An 18,667-nucleotide genomic window follows, 5' to 3' on the forward strand; every position below is an offset into this window, starting at 1 on the left:
ACGACGCATTTGTTGTATTGCCTGTGTTGTAAAGGCATGCATGGAAACAACGCATTTGTTGTATTGCCCGCGTTGTAAAGGCATGCATGGTAACGACGCATTGTTTTATTGCCCGCGTTGTAAAGGCATGCATGGTAACGACGCATTTGTTGTATTGCCCGCGTTGTAAAGGCATGCATGGTTACGACGCTTTGTTGTATTGCCCGCGTTGTAAAGGCATGCATAGTAACAACGCATTTGTTGTATTGCCCGCATGGTAAAGGCATGCATGGTAACGACGCATTTGTTTTATTGCCCGCGTTGTAAAGGCATGCATGGTAACGACGCATTTGTTGTATTTCCCGCGTTGTAAAAGGCATGCATGGTAAACGACGAATTTGTTGTATTGCCCGCGTTGTAAAGGCATGCATGGTTTCGACGCATTTGTTGTTTTGCCCGCGTTGTAAAGGCATGCATGGGAAAAACAGGCGTATTTCCATCATACAACCCCTAAGAACGCTTTACTCCCATGTCCTTCCCACACCCGTGGATTTTTTTCAGACCTTTTTTATGTTCTAGACCCTTACACATAGAAGCACCCACATTTTTCCAGTTGTGTTCAAGGTTAAAAGCCAAACATGGCGGCCATCTGTTCAGCGACAAAGCGTTGCCGCATTTATTCTGCTAATTTGCCCTCACTGGAAACAACTTCACCACAGGACCCACTGTGGCCGAAATGTGGGAATGCTGTGGATATGATATATGGTAGTACAGGCTCGTCTTCGAGGTTCTGGTTTTGAAAGTCAGAAATGTGCTTAAATTCTTATTTTCAGCTTAGAAAGCTCTATTTTAGAGGGGCCATCTGGTGAATGACGTCACAATACATCTTAGGCCCGCCCTCAGCTGACGTCATCAAACAAAGCATCATTCTAGAATGCCTGTTGTTGGTGATTGTTAGAGAACCAGAACCAGGCAAAGAGAACAGTTTTTTTTCTCCACACTCGATGGCCCTTTAAGGAAACCCTCTGTCAATCAAACATTACCAGATTTTCGTTTCTATTGCACTGTCCTACAATTGCCCATAAACAGAAGCAAAGGAGCGGTCGGAAGCGTGGGGACATTGGCTCTGACATCGAAGAAGACTTGGGTTTGCCCTGACTTTCTTGATTGGAAAAGTAAAGCTATTGTCAAAGTTACCTGGTTTGGCGAATTAGCGGCGGGCTTTGTCTCTTTCCACGAAATACTGGCTCACAATTCTTTTCTCACAGATTTCCATGAAATGCGGATTGGCCCGGCTGCGCTTCAACATAATAGAGATCTGAAATGCCAGAAAAGAAATTGTTATTTATTTTACAAAGTCAGTGTGTACGATGCTTACGTTGTAGTACGGAAGGTGTAGCACTGGAAGCATGTTGGAGGTATGTGCGCTCGCATGTGCAAGTGTGTGTGTGTCACAAAGACGCCAGAAGCGGACAAAATGGGTGGGCTGTAATTTGATGTCACTTGATTTGATATTTATAAAGCGCGGACTAATGCCCGGAGACGTCTAGGCGCTATACCTGAAAGACTGGGCCCGATTCACAGAATTAACTTAAGACAAAATCCTAAACTTACTACCATTTTGGTATTCACAGAAGGCACTTACTCATTTCGGTATTCACAGAAGTTAGGAGTCCTAACTTTAGGACTCCTAAATGCCTTCTGTGAATACCAAAAGTCTTAAAGTTAGGATTTTTCTCAGTTTAGTAGTAGTAAAGTTAGGACCCCTAAACTGAGAAAAATCCTAACTTTAAGACTTTCGGTATTCACAGAAGGCATTTAGGAGTCCTAAAGTTAGGACTCCTAACTTCTGTGAATACCGAAATGAGTAAGTGCCTTCTGTGAATACCAAAATGGTAGTAAGTTTAGGATTTTGTCTTAAGTTAGTTCTGTGAATCGGGCCTTCAGTGCCTGGAGGGAGTAGCAGATAATTCTAAGCATAGAAGAAAATAAACTATGGGATAAAAAGCCAGGTCTTAAGGGGCTTCCTGAGAGAGAGATGAAATTTAGGGACCTGGACCGGATTTTGGGTGGAGGTAGGACCCGGGGGGTTCTTGGTGGAATGGGAGATATCTTGTTGATTTTGATACAGAATCAGATGTTTTGCATGCACAGCAGTTGGGGTTGCCACCTGGCCAGTATTTTATTGGCATGGATGATTTTTTATGCCAAGGCCGGGGAAAAAAATGTGAAAGTGTATTTTTGCCCCCATTGACCCTTAGAGTTAAAATGTTAAATAGAAGAAGTAAATACTTTTATAGAATGTGTAGCAGGACTCTGGGAGTGACAGAGCACCCTTCAGCCACAGAAGGCTACCACATGGTATATACTTAAAGAGCATGTAATATGGACTACAATCTATTTATGTAAAATATATACATACTAGAAGAACATACCATAACCAAAAATGTAAACTCATACAGTTGAAAATAGGCAAATGTATTGACAACAATATTAGGTTCTGGTGAGAATCTGTGCATATTGTTTTTTAGGGGGGGGGTTATTTATCATATTTATGAAGTGCTTACACCAATTGACGGATTTTGTGTGAAGATATTTCAGTTTCTGTTGCAATAAGTCCTAAAAGGGGCTTGGATGAAGCTGGCAGGAGGGCAGGGATGCTCTGATTGGCTGCTGCTGCATCAGTTCTATGCCCACAAAGATGTCTGTGCCCAGAAGGGTCAGCTGGGCACCAGGGCATCCCGCCAGGGCTCATGGAAACCCAGACATCATTGGAACAAGTCATAGCAGGGTAATGCAATATCATGACCCTGGAGATGCCAGCTCTTCTCAGAATTCACAGCACGAGGGGCAACAAAATACAGCCGTGCACTCAGGGGCTCTCTTACCTCTGGGCCACTTCTGCAGGGGGCGCTTTGCCAGCCGCCACCCTCCCTTTTACAGAAATGTCATGTCTATATCAGAGATGCTGACACACTTGTGGCCTGGCCAAAGGTTCCAAGAGCCGTGCGGACCAGCTCTCCTTCATTCAAAGAAACACCCTTCGAAAATAACTTTAAGGCGCCTACAACATATGTGGTCTTGTGTGCAGCACTGGAATTTAAAGGTGTATTTATTATTACATATTTTGTAAAGCATAAGATAGGCTTCCAAACACTGAGCAATAGAAGACAACCTCAGAAAAGGTAAAATAAAACTCTAAAAAAATGAGGCCCGAAACTAACAAGAGACCACTGCCTAAATGCATGCCGTAACTTAGTCACATGCGCAAGAGGAATTTACGCATTCACAAATATTTTTTTCCGTGAGTAGATGTGCCTTATTCCTTGAAATGCAGGAGTAAGTCTGGGACAGGCTGCATCTGGTAACAGAAAAAAAATTGTGACTCGGGTCCTAGGATAACTAACGACTTTTTCGGGGAAACTTGCAAACATGGCTCATGGTATCTACAAAAGTTGATGGAGAGATGCAAAATATGTTGTCTCTGTTGACTGTTGAGGGGCAGGGGGGATTATCTGCTATTTTTAAAGGGCAGGAGTTTGGTGGGACAGTTTTTGAAAAAATTTCAAACTCACAGCAAATCTTTTGGGGATTTCCCAAAATGGTAGAAACTGCACCCTTAATTGTAAGATGATGGAGCATTTCCATGTTCACAACTTAACTCTGAATGGTGCATCTTTCGCTTGCGTGAATCCACTAATTTATGGTGGGGGTAATGGAGGAAATTCTTGTGAACTTTTTATGTCTTGCAATTTCCCAAGGATAAAAAATCCCTGCTGGGATCCCTCCATTATATATAGGAGTGAGGGAGTTTTACAATTTTCTCAATTACACCACCCTTTTTAGCAATAAGTGTAGTTGTGCGTATTAGGAAGGTTTGTGAATAATCGGTACACCTCCCAGATGATGTGTAACAGGAGAATTTATACATCTCTTCCTTATTTCCTAGTGTTATGCATGATGCCTTCTGCATCACGCCGGAACTGGACTGGGAACCCTAAGCAGCCCTGGCAATTTTGTAGGACCTGGGGAAGTATGGAGGGGGGTTGCAAAACTGGCCCCCAGTTACAGCAAACCTCTTTCCAGCTGCAAAACCAGCCCCCACCCTTCCAATCTCCTAGGAAAAAAACGCCTGATGCCCGCTACGGCAGGTCCGGCCCTGCATCGGGCATAGAAAGAGGAGCAGGCCTCTTTGGATTGTTTTTGTGCAGCAAGCTGTCCCTTCCTGCACAGAAACTATCCCGCCCTTAACGCAGGCACGGTTGCACCGTGGTGCAAGGGGTCCTGCGCTGGCAGCACGTCGTGCACCAGCACAAGGAGGGAGCAGAAATGCAACATCTCAGTGTAAATATGGAGGGCCTCATTGAAAACAGCGATGCGTCACTTCTCAGTGCGTCCTCCTTGCGACATACCTGATGCGTCATATTTAATGTATGACGCATCATGCCGCAAGGAGTTACAGATACGTCAGTATTTCTGACGTATCTGTAAGCGCAAAAGTGACGCATTGCTGGAGTGTGTCACAAAAGTGACGCAACTCCAGCAATGCTTCCTTTCACATGGGGCAAGACCCATGTGAAAGGGCCTGCGTCAGTCTTACGCCTGCTGTGAGGCAGGAGCAAGAGCAAGATTTTGACGCAACGTGTCCTAGAAGTGACGCAGTGAAATTCATAGATTTCACTGCGTCACTTCTACGAAGCTTTATGCGGGGAAACGCCCCCCCCCCTGCATACATTATACCTGACACAGGTATAATGTAGCGCAGGGGTTTACAAAGTGACGCATCTGCTTAGATGCGTCACTTTGTAAATAGAGCGCAACAAGAGGCATGTTTTACATCGCCGATGCGTCAAAAGTGACGCATCGGAAGCGCAAAACTGACGCAAGGCCTCATAAATGAGGCCCGGAGGATTTCCGTTTCTCAAGTTTACGCAACGCAGACACGCCACGTTGCGTGAAATAATAGTAAATGCCCCTGAATAGGTACCCCTATAGGCCCTGAAGGGAGCCGCGTTGAACTGGGTTGAGGCAAACTTTTGGCAAACGTGGTTGGAGGGGTAGCTGGGTTGGAGACTGTTCCTGCAACATGAATGTATGGTTTCTGTGCTTCGTTTCAGACCGGATCACAGAAGCCTGGACGTGAGGGAGACGGTGGGGGATGTGAGTGTTATTATGGGACAGCACTACAAATTATGCACGTTAACAATTTGAGGTACACGAAGATTTGCCCAGAATCCCTCTTTTCTGCCAGGTTCTCAGGCTGGGATTAGAACTCCATTCTGAAACTTCCACCATTTACCCGGTCACATATTTTTTTTTACAGCTGGGATTAGAGCGCCCTCTTTAATTAACATCAGCACAGGCGCTAGACACACTTCTCCTTCCCTTTAATAAAATGTGGAGGTTACTCGGGTGTTTCTGGCGGCGCAGCGCCTGCCCACTTCCCTGGTGCGGATTCACTACGAGTTGGCCGACATTCGAATTCTATTTATTCTGAGGGTCTGATTCACAAAGAACCTCCGCGCACCTGACGGAATCTCCGTCAAGAAATGCCTCCGCCACGACTTTGTGAATCCGCCCCTTGTTTTCCACCCAAAGAATGTGTCATAGCTGCACAAATCGAATTAAAAAATACAAGGGGGCAGATTTACAAGCCCCTTGCGCTACTTTTGCGTCACTTTCCCCATGCTAAAAGTGAAGCAAAAGTGGCACAAGGGGCTTGTATATCTGCCCCAGAGTCCTTTACAGTGCATTTTTCTCCATTGCTGGGAGGAAACCCCAGACATGTCTGCCTGGTCTCAGCAGGTGTCGGTGGGCCCAGGCTGTGCCGGACAGGTGGGGCGGCGGGGTGTTGGTAGGACAGGGGTGCGGGGCTCCCTGCTGTCTGTCTGTCCCAGGTGCCTGCACCCCCTGAGCTGCTGCAGGTGTCGGTGGGCCCAGGCTGTGCCGGACAGGTGGGGCGGCGGGGTGTTGGTAGGACAGGTGTGCAGGGCTCCCTGCTGTCCGTCTGTCCCCCCTGCGCTGCTGCAGGTGTCGGTGGGACAAGGCTCTGCCGATGCCCACAGCCTGGCCGCAGAAGCAAAGTGTGATCTGGTGCCTCCGGGGCAGGTGCAATCCTTCCGGCTTTGGAAGAAGCCGCCGCACGCACATTTTATGCTGTTTATAATTATAGCCATAAAAACAGAAATTATGTTAATATTGGTATCTATTACACTTTAATTGACTGATGAGCCCGTCGGTTGCTCCCTAGCGCTGCGAAGTGCCTGTTTGGTGTGACGCAAATCAAACAAATAAATACATATTTAAAGCATTGCTGGTCACGGGAATTGCGCACTCCAGCTCCCCGAGGATTGCTGGGACCCGGCAGGAGCTTTGTGAAATCGACGCAAGAGCCTCCAGATATATACAGTAATACCTGAGCAGCCAGTATGTGATGCTGAGATTATTACATGGGCACACTACTGACCCCATACGCCGTCGTTACAAATGCAGACACACCCACCAGCTGATCTAACACTTGGCAGAATCCCATATCATTAGTAATAGTATGTTCATATAGCGCTCTTCTACTGTTTCCAAGCGCTGCAAATAGCAGATCCAGCGGCACTCACTGACAGAGCTGCCTTACCCCTGCCTCCGGGTCCCGCATGAAGGACGCCCCCCTCTGCTGGAACCGACGCGCTGCAGGGGCAGTGACAGGGACAGGGCAGCGCCTCGGGCCTCTAGACGCTTCGTGCTGGGAGCTCCGATCTGTGTTGACAAAGATCCTTGGGCCCTAGAATATATACTCCTGCCCGGGGGGAAACCTTATCCCCTCGGAGGAGGGCAGCGACGCCCGGAGGGGCGACCCCAGGGATCTGACGTCACCAGACGCGCGGGAACAGACCGCCCCGGGCCTCTAAGCCAGGACTGATGGAAATAGATCACACGTGACGTGGAGCCTGGTGTGCTGTGTGAGGGTGGGGTGCAGGTGGATTCCACCCGAAGAATGTAGCAGTGAATGTGGAGAAACCTGGTCTTCGAGGCACATACTGCGGGGAAGTGGGGGTTTTCCGCGAGGGCGGTTCGGATCGGAAAGATGGGAGGGCCTGGTAGGAATGAGGAAGGTGACTGAGTGGTAAACAAGTGGCAATGACAAGACTGGCTTCTTATTCGAGGCTAGAACCATTAGGTTCATCACCACAAACAGGTGTGAGGCCTTCACCCTGAGCAAGAAGGCAACCTAAAATGACCCAATGACTTACCCGTAGTCTTCAGTACTATCGGGCAGATTTACAAGAAACTGACGCATCAGTATCCCTCCGCCAGCCTGCGATACCCTTGCGCCACCAGGGATGCGCCGTATTTACAATTCGGTGCACAATGGCACAAGGGTTAACAGATGCGTCAGAAATCCTGACGCATCTGTTGGGGCAAAAATCACAAAGTGCTGGAGTTGTGTCGCAAGCACGACGCAACTCCAGCAATGCATGAGGAGGCCTATACTCATTATACTGCGTCACGTTTTTTTCTTCCCCCTAGGACGCAGTGGCGTCCTAGAAGTGGCGCAGTGAAATCTTGAAGATTTCACTTCATCACTTTTACGAGGCTTTCCTGCGTGGGAACGCCCCCCCTGCATACATTATACCTGACGCTGGTATAATGTGACGCAGGGCTTTACAACATGACGCACCTCCCTAGATGCATCACGTTGTAAATTGGCCACATTGTTTACGCCGCTGCTGCGTCACAAAAGTGACGCAACAGTGGTGCAAAAGTGTTGCAAGGGGCTTGTAAATCTGCCCCATGAGTCCACGTCATCCAGTCGCAGTCCTTACAAGGTGAGCAGCCCCCTCTGCTCCACAGTCACCTAGTCCAATTCAAAAAGTTCCTTCAAGATGGCTGCCATATCCCACCATGCAGAAAAGGAGGAACTTGGTATGACCATATCCTGGTGTATTAAGTTTAATAAAAAATAAGAAGAAGAAAAGACCAATCATACTAAACATGGGAGGCAGGGAGCGGCTCAGGACTACAACAAGAAGACCTACAGCCAGAGTAAGGCTTCCTCTTGGGCTATGTTTAGTGGAATCTCCTTAAGAAACATTTGTAACGCTGCCACGTGAGCCACCCTACATGCTTTTATGTTGTATTACTGACTTCATCTGGGCGGGGGAGCATCTGCAGAGTTTGGTGCTCATGTTTGGTCTTCTGGTCATAACCCTTGATTTTTTCTAAACAGAGCTTGAAATGGAAAAATAGAAGTGCAGGTACTCTGTACCACAGTACCTGCTTGTTTCTGAGGGGTGCTGGTACTCCCCAATTAAAAATATTATATATGACTGCCTCATTTAAAGCACTGCTCTTAAATCTTTATTAAAATCTTGGATGTAGAATCAAAGCTTGTAGTGTCAAATTCCTTTCTGAGTATAGGAGAGCGCAATGATGTATCCCTTTGCGCTTGGGTATTGTCTCACTTCATAAGGACTGTGGCAGGAAGACAGACAAGGAGGTAATGACTGGTTACAGATTGGTAATATTTATACCTCTTGCTAAGTTAGTTTGAGTGCCAAAGTTAAATCCACCTTAACTCTTTCACAAGACGCAATGATTTCCAGTTGTACCCATCTAGAAAGAGAGGCGGGTGTGGGGGAAAGACCTCTTTACCTGACTGACCAATGGTGCTAAACAGGGAATCCGCTTTACAGAAAAAATCATCCTGCTTAGATAAATAGAAATTTCTCTGTGTACATCTAATGTATGGAGTATCTGCTCTTCCAAGCAGGGGGAGGTCGGGATAAAAAACTGGTAAAACAGTGTCATCCTCATCAGTCTGTAATTTGTAAAAGATTAAGTCTCGATGCTCAAAATTGTGCTTCGGAGGCTGCCGCCTCTTCTTCCAGTTGTCCACTCAGGTACATCCCTGGCACCACTCAATTGTACCATTTTCACGACTACTGCTTACATGGACAATGTGAAAGCATTCAAAATCAAAAATATACTACTGCTTGAGAATCATGGTGTGGATTATAACAGGTTCCGAGATTACAGGGGACCTATTCAGGTTTGACAGCAGACATCTCTTCTAATCCAAATCGGACTTGTGAAAGAGCTCCTTAGCCCCCAGAGCCTCGATATCTGCGAACACTCTAAAATCATTGAATTTTTCGTTTTACAAGTATCAGTGAGTACACTGACATTTTTTTACCACACACCTTAGCGCATGTGTAGGTACAGCACAGGTTTCACGTGGCAACCTTTGCCACTCACTTTGCACCCACCCACCTGGTCCTAAAGAAAGCCCCTTCACGGGCTGAAACATGTAGACCGCCACACATAGCCAACTAAATGGTAATAACCCCAGATTAGTTGCATCACTCATTTTAGTTTTTCATATATCCTGAGCCGCCAACATTAAAATTAAAGGCAAGGATTCTCAGAGATATTTTTAACTGTAAAATACCACCACACATCACACCTACGCACCACACCAGCTCTGCTGTAATCAGGCGTCGTAGCACAACCGGGGGGCACTCGGACAACCGGTTGGGACCCCAATGATGAAGCATGACACCAACTAGGTTGGTGTGTGAGGGGTCTTTTAAAAGCACCTAATGGATCCATGTATATTCTACATACAGTGATTAATTTACATTACACATAGTGGGTTCGTCCACATTGTTTAAGTGGATTATAACAGTCCATTTATTTGACAGCAACCTACATTAAATCAAAAGGTGTTTGAAAGAGGTAAAGGTGTCATATCTACCAAAATGACAACACCTTAATAAGAACTGCAACGCCTGTACTAAGGTTTAATGCTCTATAGAATTCACTAACGAGCTCCACCAAACTGCATTATTTCCAGAGGCCCGGCTACCATGTAGAAACACATGCCATGTACCCCAAAACTTATGAGGATCCTTAAAATGAACATAGCGGACAAAGCCAAAAGCCATGTAAACAATCATAAAGACTCCAAGAGCAACTCAAATGGGGAGGAAGACACCCCCATAATTAGGGTGACCATGCGTCCCGGATTTGCCCGGACCGTCCCGTTTTTTCACGAGCTGTCCTGGCAAATTTCAAGAACTTAAACTCATGTCCCAGTTTTTAGAGAGGGTCGGCTGAAAACGCTGGGGGGTATCTTTTTAAGTTTTGCAAAGCAGGGATAGTTAGCCGCTGTTATAAGAAGTCAATTTAATTAACAGGCATGCTACTGGCTTTAAAAGTAGCATTTTATGTAAGTTCCTACTACCTCTTCTCTAATTCTCTGCTAAGGAGCACTGTCATTCTGTGCGCTGTGTGGAAGTAAAATTGTAGTCCTTCTTCTATTTTTGGGAAATATCCCGGGTTTTGGCTTTAAAATTCTGGTCACCCTACCCATAATGCTGCCAGACTCATGCATCTCAGCGACTGGGGAGCGCGCACTGGACGACGTAGCCTAAAAGGAGGCGTGGCGCAGCCAGTGGGCCGTGACCACGACACAGAGGGCAGTTTTATGTCCAGTACTGGGCTAGGCAGCCAGGCGAGCGCAGAGACTGCTCTTTCATTTGTCAGGTCTCATCCACCGCCAACACTCCAGTGTCTTCCAGCTACAACCAGCTTAATACACAGGCGCCTCCGCCACTCGGCACGCGCACTCCACGTGTTTGTTTAACTTCTCCCACACCTGGGCTCCTCTACCGCACTCTACCTACTGCCAACCCGGTGTCTTCTAACCCGCCACACAGCCAGCCACTGGTTGCAGACACATTATACCCTTAGCATCATCGTCCAATCGGCAACCCCGGCGCACCAGCCTCAGCTTGCAAGTCTTTGCTCGCACCGCTCGACTACTCCTCGACCTGCGGCCATATTCCTCGACGTCGTACCGCACGGCCACCGCGGTACGTTTTCTCAAGGACCATCATGCGCATTACTCAGAGTCTTTCACACGCCCCAGACCGGGTTGGAATTTTCACCGCTCCATTGAAGCCTGTTCCATTTCTTATCCACCGGCTATACAGCCCTGATGAGTCACAGGACCACTCCTAGTGACGTAACACATGTCGGCTGGTTTTTGTTCTGATCAACACAGTTGTTGCTGTTATATATAAAGACGTTTTTGACCTTATACTGGTGCCGACCACTGCTTTTACATAACGCTTTGTAATTGTTGCTAACATTGTAATATCCTCATCATGTATGTCCAGGACTGTGCTTACTTTTATGGCAGACCCGGAAGCTGAGATCGGCCGTGGACCAGGGTTCGATTCCCCGCCTCGGCGGGTCTCGGGCTCAAAAATTCCACGGACTCGACAATTCTCGCTCCGGTGCCTACTCTACTCACGGGGTCACACTCTGCGACTCTGGGCAATAGCTTGCTTAATCTCCACTACGGCCCCTCGCGGCGGGATGCCTGGCTTTCACCTTGTGGATACCCTGCCGGGGTATCTCACAGGGGAATACCAGGACAGGTTCCCTAAGCAAGCGCCTTGATGCCTTCGGGTGATACGTGCGCTATATAAGTCGCAATACATTTACAGTGTGGATCCTGTGATTCACACATTCTCTGGCGTTATAGGATTACTCCCCCGACCTGGCAGCACCGTCCCGATTCAGGTCTATAGACAGTTGACGCAATAGCCTGAGCCCCATTCTTCCTGACGTTACTAAAAACCCCACCCCTAACTTTCAGGTCTCGGCTTGGCGTGGGCATCGCATGCGCTGCTCTCGCCATGCGAAGGTTTCTTGAAATCAATACGATTTCAGAAGCTCACTTTCTTCTCCGCCCATGTTTTCCATTGGTGCGCGTTATTTTGCGATACAAAAGGGGATGATGGACGGAGCGTTTGAGCAAATCAAACACTCACCCCCAGTCAACTGATCTGGGTTTAATCCATCACCATTCTTTAGTTCACTCAGCCACCCCAGTTCAGACATGGCTATATGCAAATCAGTCTGACCCTGTGCCTCATGGGAACAGTCCAGCCCGAACTGCCAAGCCATGTCTTCCCTGGACCGGAAACAAGCATCCTGGGACCGGTTTCGGATTCATAATCCTCATCAGCCAGGCTATCTTGAATCCAGTGGCCAAGTGAACAAGGGACTCACGTCTGAGCATACCCTGCCAACTTAGGGCGAACAAAGCGATACAAAAGGGGATGATGGACGGAGCGTTTGAGCAAATCAAACACTCACCCCCAGTCAACTGATCTGGGTTTAATCCATCACCATTCTTTAGTTCACTCAGCCACCCCAGTTCAGACATGGCCATATGCAAATCAGTCTGACCCTGCGCCTCATGGGAACAGTCCAGCCCGAACTGCCAAGCCATGTCTTCCCTGGACCAGAAACAAGTATCCTGGGACCGGTTTCGGTTCATAACCCTCATCAGCCAGGTTATCTTGAATCCAGTGGCAAAGTGAGCAAGGGACTCACGTCTGAGCATACTCTGCCAACTTAGAGACGAACAAAGCGATACCAAAGGGGATGACGGACAAAGCGTTTGAGCAAATACTATTCCGTGCTCTCCATGCCACTGGAATCAAGCTATCCTGGCTGATGAGGGCTGAAAACCCGAAACCGGTCCTAGGTTGCTTGTTTCCAGTGCTGGGAGGACCTGGCTTGGAAGTTCGGGCTGGACTGTTCCCATGGGGCACAGGGTCAAGACTGATTTCCATATGGCTGGGTTCAAACTGGAATGGCATGGAGAGCGAAAAAATGATGGATTTAGACCCAGTTATTTTGCATCACCACTTAAGCAAAACGTGGTGTGATGATTGTCCAGGAGGCTTTTTAGTCCTGCCTCGTAACCACCCTGTCCACTTTTTTCCCAAGCCACCGGGATTGGATCTTTTACTGGCGGCTTTACACACTGTCCTTTAAAAGACTATAAGCACTCTTTTCTTTACATGGTCAGCGCTGTTGTCTTTGGCTGCGCTTGTTTTTATTTGCATCGGCTCGTGCCCAGCTCGGCAGCGCTTTTTTAATGTGCCTTGATTTTTTTTTCCAGTGCTGTTTTACTTTATTTTGACTTTTTTTTTAGAGTGCTTGTTTTTGTAGATCCCACGCCGAGACTCAAACCCTGTTCCCCTGGCATACGGTCGGCAGCTGTGTAAGCTATGCCACATTGGTAGCTTCAACAGCAAACTTTCACAGCGGCTGCCGCCCCTCACAGCACTCGTCGCGGGACACCAGCAGTGGCGGCTGCTTCTTTGTATTTAGCAACACGCTTTCACTTTCACATATGGGGGGCTTGCCTTCCCTACGCATCACTCGTGGGATGCCAGACCTTGTTTCTGTTAGGTACAGTACTCTTTGAGAGTTGTATGCTCTTCTATTGGGCTTGTTCCTCATGTGGCCTCCCTGCCAGTCTGTCCTGCGCTTGTACTTTCACCGCCGGCCTCGCTCAGTTCGACAACGAGCCCGCCCCGAACTGCAATTATTTAATGCGAAGCTCAGACGTGCTGCATTATGCAGACCTAGTGATGAACAGATTAGAGAGCACGGCACAATTATTTAGTGATTGCCCAGGGTTGTGACAACAAGGCATGATGACATCACTATTGTGATAAACAATACGCAGTCTTCATGCCTAAACCAGGGTGAGCAAGTCTGTGGAGGCAGGCCAGGCATTCACCCAGCTAGGTAGATTTATGTTGAACGGTTACCTGGTATTCCAAGCGAGGGAGAAAAAATGTTTAGTCCTTGACCTGTGAATTAAGTGCTGGTGCTGAGCACCAGAAACCACTGGCACAAATTAAGCACTGCGCCTCATAAAGGAATCTCGAGGGACCATTAGGGTGAAATAGAGAATTTGGCGTAAGAATGACTTTATGAAGTCGGAAAAATGGTGGTGAAGAGAGCAAAGCTCTTATTTGCACAACCCTACAGTCGAATGTATGGCAACCAAAAAAATAACTATAGCCAACAGATATGTAAGTTCTGCTGATTGCAATGGCGCAATGGGGTAAACTTTTAAGACATTAAGAACCAAGGTCAGATCCCAGGAAGGAACAGGACAATGATTAACAGGTCTGAGTAGGAAAAAGCTTCAGAGAAGCAGAGAGGCCAGCCGAGCCAAAGGGGCTACACCATTACAAGCTTGAATCGATTCCCACTGGGCTCAGTCAGTGGGGACTCACAGCCCCAACATGAGTCCGTCCCTTAAAAAAACTTGGGTTCTGAAGGGATCTCAGGAATCAGGAGATAAAATTCTTTATTTGAACCAGACTTCACAATTCCACCAGGGACAAGAATAAGTTTCCAGTGTGGGGGGTTTTCTTGAAAGTTGGATACTTTCAGCCACTTCTACTGGGCAGTTCATGGCTATAAGAGTTAACCTCTCAAGAGCCGAAGTCCCAAGCTCAGTCACTTGAAGGAGTCTAGCTATAGAAGGGGAACCCTCTATGGTGATGGGAGAATGAGAAATTGCCAACGAGGACACTTCTTTATTTTCAACAAAAGGGGAACCACAGCCTCCTGGGCCACTCTGGCATCAAATGTACATTGCAGCAAATACAAGGAGATGATGGACGGAGTGCTGACACTTTTCAGATACTAACCCCAGTCACAGATCTGGGTTGAATCCATCATCATTCTTTAGCTCACTTTGCTACCTCAGTTCAGACCCATCTATATGCAAATCAGTCTTGACCCTGTGCCTCATGGAAACAGTCCAGCCACAATTGCCAGTCCAGGTCCTCCCTGGACCGGAAACAAGCATACTGTGAATGGTTTCTGGGTAACACCCTTCATCAGCCAAGCTAGCTAGAATCCAGTGGCAAAGTGAGCAAGGGACCCACGTCTGGGCATACCAAGCCAACTTAGGGTGAGCAAAGCAAACACAAGAAGATGATGGACGGAGCGCTGAAACTTTTCAGACACTCAACCCAGTCACAGATCTGGGCTGAATCCATGCACTGCAATAGTGCAAGAGGAAGGCATTCTTTTTGGAGGCCTTTAGACCCAGCCTCGACAGGACGAGTCTTTGGTTAATGTAGAAACGGAAGAGGTTAGAGACAGCGATAGATGGAAAAGGAGAAACTCCAACTCAGGTAGTCCGCAGGCCAATTCTACCTCCCTGGAAGATACACTGCTGAGAGAGAAAGGAGATTCCTCTTGGCTCACTGTGAGAAGTTGGCCTGATGTGCAGTGTTCACTATTCTAGTGATCACTATATATCAGTCCAAACAACCCTTATTGATGATTGGTTGTAAGTCAACCTTATAGACCAGCTATCCTAGTAGCATGGATACGAGCAGTCTAAGGCTAAGACTCTAGAGGGCGTGTTAAGCCAGCTGTTTTACCATCACATTACCCCTTGAACACCCAGTGAAAGGATACCACACAAGTGTTATGAAAATAAACAATGTATTTATTAGAATCACAACAACCCTGTACTCTTTATGAGGACAGGGTGCTAAGCACACAACAAAACTCTTATGAAAATACTTAAGTTAGCACGTTATACACAAATGCCCGAGGGGCACGAAAAACCATATATTCTAAAAGTGGAATGCGAAATTACTAGCAGGTAAGTACAGTACTAATAGGCTTTGGAATCGCTAGGACTTGACTAGGGAATCGTTAGATTACTTCTAGGAGACCTAGGGGACTCGGGTGCAGAGTGTGCACTCTCACGCGGGATGCGGGACAAAGTCTATGGAGGCTAGTAAAGGCAAAGTTAGTGTTCACGGGCGAACCCGACCTGGTAGGAAGAAAACGACAGTGGATCCTGACCCTAGGATAGTGAGGCTATGCTGGGACACCGGAGTGCCGAAGTTACCTAGCCCAGGGGCTGCAGCTGCATAGGTCTGAAAAGACGTCGGGGATCTCGTTGCCGGACCAGGAGCCTGGAAGGAAGAAGTTGCTGGCAGGCGACCAGTGAAGAAAAGTTCGATGGATCCAAGCCTGGATCAAGGAAGAAGAAAACCTGAAAGCAGAGGGGACCAAGTTCTTGAATCACTAGCCAGTGATTAAGTGGGCACCAGGATGGCACCGGGCGAAGTCACCGCAGTCAGGTGAGTGGGCGCTGCTGGGCTCTGCAGTCTCTCGGACCAGGAGGCGTTGTCGGCGACCAGGATGGAGGTGCGAGCTGTCCCACGAAGGTTCTTGCTGTCGACGTCGCTGGACCCAGGATTGGGCAACAAGTCTTGGCAAATGCAAGGCCCACGCGGTGGACCTAAAATGGCGTCTTGAGTGGACCAGGAGGGTCCAGGGTACTTCTCCGATGGAGGGAAGCAAGGGCCAGTCTGGAGCAACCAGACCAGCAGCAGAAATGTCGTCGGGCGTCGTCAGGAAGGCCACAAGCCAGCGGGCTAGTAGCCAAACAACGCGGTGAGCAGTAAAAAGCAGAAGGGCCCCACGCAGATCGTGGAGATGCTGGGGGGCTGCTCTTCGGTGCTGGAGCTGCTCAGGGTGGGGGCTTCTCGGACCCCAAAGCACTCACCAGGAATTCACTCGGCGGGCTTGCTGGAAAGAAGTCGTGCAGTCTTGCAGATGGCCGGTCCCTTGAGGTCTCGTCACACCCACGGTTCTCAGCTGGGCTGTAGAGGTGGGTAGAGGTCAGAGGTGCCAGGGAAGCCGGTTCTCGTCGAGCTGGGCAGTCGGATTCCGGAGGAAGGACTTGCAGCAGACCGCAGTGTTCTTAGATGGTGCCTGCGGATGCAGGGTGACTACTCCTTAGTCACAAGGGAGAAATCTTAGGAAGAAGTCTTGAGTTCCTTTCGCAGAAAGTAGTTTCAGGATTCAAAGATGATCTGATTTGGAAGGGGGCCAGTCTCTACCTTTATCCTGTAAAAAGGGGCTGGCACGCGACTAAGTCCTGCCCTATGGGTGGGACTAGGAGGGGGGTGGTTACACCCACTTCCTTGGCGGGCTTTTCCCCAGGCCAGGGGCTGGAGTGCCCCTGGAACTGGTTTCAGCCGGCCTATGCACAGTGAGCACCGGGGTGCCACTGGCAGTCACCTTCCTCTAAAGCCCTGCCTACCTACAATACACAAAACCCTGTCTGGGACGGTGCTGGCACCGCCCCTGGCAGGAAACCCTTTGTCCTTATCTCCTGCTCTGGGAGGACTCCCAGCAGCAGGAGGGCAGACTTGTGTCTCGGTGGCAGCATCCATTTTGTGGATGCTAAGGCTCTGTCTGACTTTTAACCGGGTTATAGGTTACATGCATGTCGTGTCCCTCTAGAAGGGTGGAATGCTAACCCCGTCGCCAGAATTGGCGAGGGGTTAGTATTCCAATTCGTATGACACCTTACTCGACATGTTTTGATAAAGCGATACCAGAGTTGGCATTTAACCGCGAGGATTATAATGCACTTAAGAGTATATGGTATGCGATATCATGGAAACGGCTAAGGGATGGGTCCCGAAAGCCGCAGACAGGCTCAGCTCATGCTAGAGCATCATCTCACACGATTCCAAGCACTCTGCCTTCAGGATTGTTAAGGCCTGCTATAGGAGTGACTGATAGGAGATCTGTGTGTCCATTTTAGGGTTAGATATAGGTATACTATATCTAAAGCAAAGGGTGATTACACCACCTTGCCCCAGCTGTCAAGCAGCCAGTTGTGTCAGATTTGGATGGCCAGCCAGGGGTGGCATAATACATGCTGCAGCCCCTGGTAGGCCCTGGGTACACCTAGGCCCTGGGTACCTAAGGTACACTGTACAGGGACTGATAAGGTGACTCAGTATCCAATTTAGATATGTACCTAAGGTACATGGAATCCATGTTTCAGAGAGAGCAGTAGGCCTGGGGTCCTGAATAGCAGGGCCCCAGGTCAACTAAGTCAGGAAACCAGCAAAACACCAGGCAAAAAGTTGGGGGCAACCATAGTCAGGGATCAACCTTCCTACATAACCCCCCCCCCAAACGAAAGGAGATAAGGCTATCCTTGTCCAGGTAAGCCTATATTGCCTAAGTGGCCATTTAAGGAAGTACCAGCACTGGCATGGTTACCTCCTATGTCATGGTCCACTAAGCAATCCCTCACCCTAAGGGTGTCTGAGGGTCTCCACCATAGGGAATCTCTACCTGTGGTGTGTTTTGTCAAAGAAAAAGGCTGGTGCTGAAATGGAGTACTGAAGTGAGGCTCCACTAATTTTGGGCTCAGCTTCCTCCAATCATTTTCCACCATATAGGCCTTTCTTTCCAAGACTGAGTTGTTTTGGGCTCTCAGGGTCAACCTCTGGCTACCTACAGCTGGAGGTTGGGTCCCTCTGTTTGGCTTACTGGAGGGACAGGTCAGGTCTGGGGCCCTCAGGTCCCAAGTTTGGCTGTGCCCAACAGTGTCCATCTGTGGGAGGTCCCTAACTAATTTTAAGGGGGATCCCTCAGGAGTATGTTTTATTTTCACTTGGCTAGGACTACTAGCTTCAGTGCCCTTAATCTGCTGATTGGGAAATTCTTTTGGACAGGGGGCCCTTTGGGGTCCAACACTGGCCTCCCTGACCTCTACAGCCCTGGGCTGACTGAGGCAGGGTAGAGAGGGGCAGGTTACCTGCTCCAGACTGGGTCCCACCTTGGAAGGGTCCACTGACATCAGGGGTTCTGCCAGGCTAGGCCTGACTACCTCTGTGGCAGTTTCTTCACAAGGGGTCAGATCAGTTCCCTGAGGAGGCTGATCCTTTCCTAAAGTCTGGTGGGAGGGAGATTTCTCTTCCTCCTCAATACTCTCTGTCTGAGTGGAGTGATCCATAGTTTCAGGCTTCACAAC

Source organism: Lissotriton helveticus, chromosome 8 (genome assembly GCF_964261635.1).
Source record: "Lissotriton helveticus chromosome 8, aLisHel1.1, whole genome shotgun sequence".
Lineage (NCBI taxonomy): Eukaryota > Metazoa > Chordata > Amphibia > Caudata > Salamandridae > Lissotriton > Lissotriton helveticus.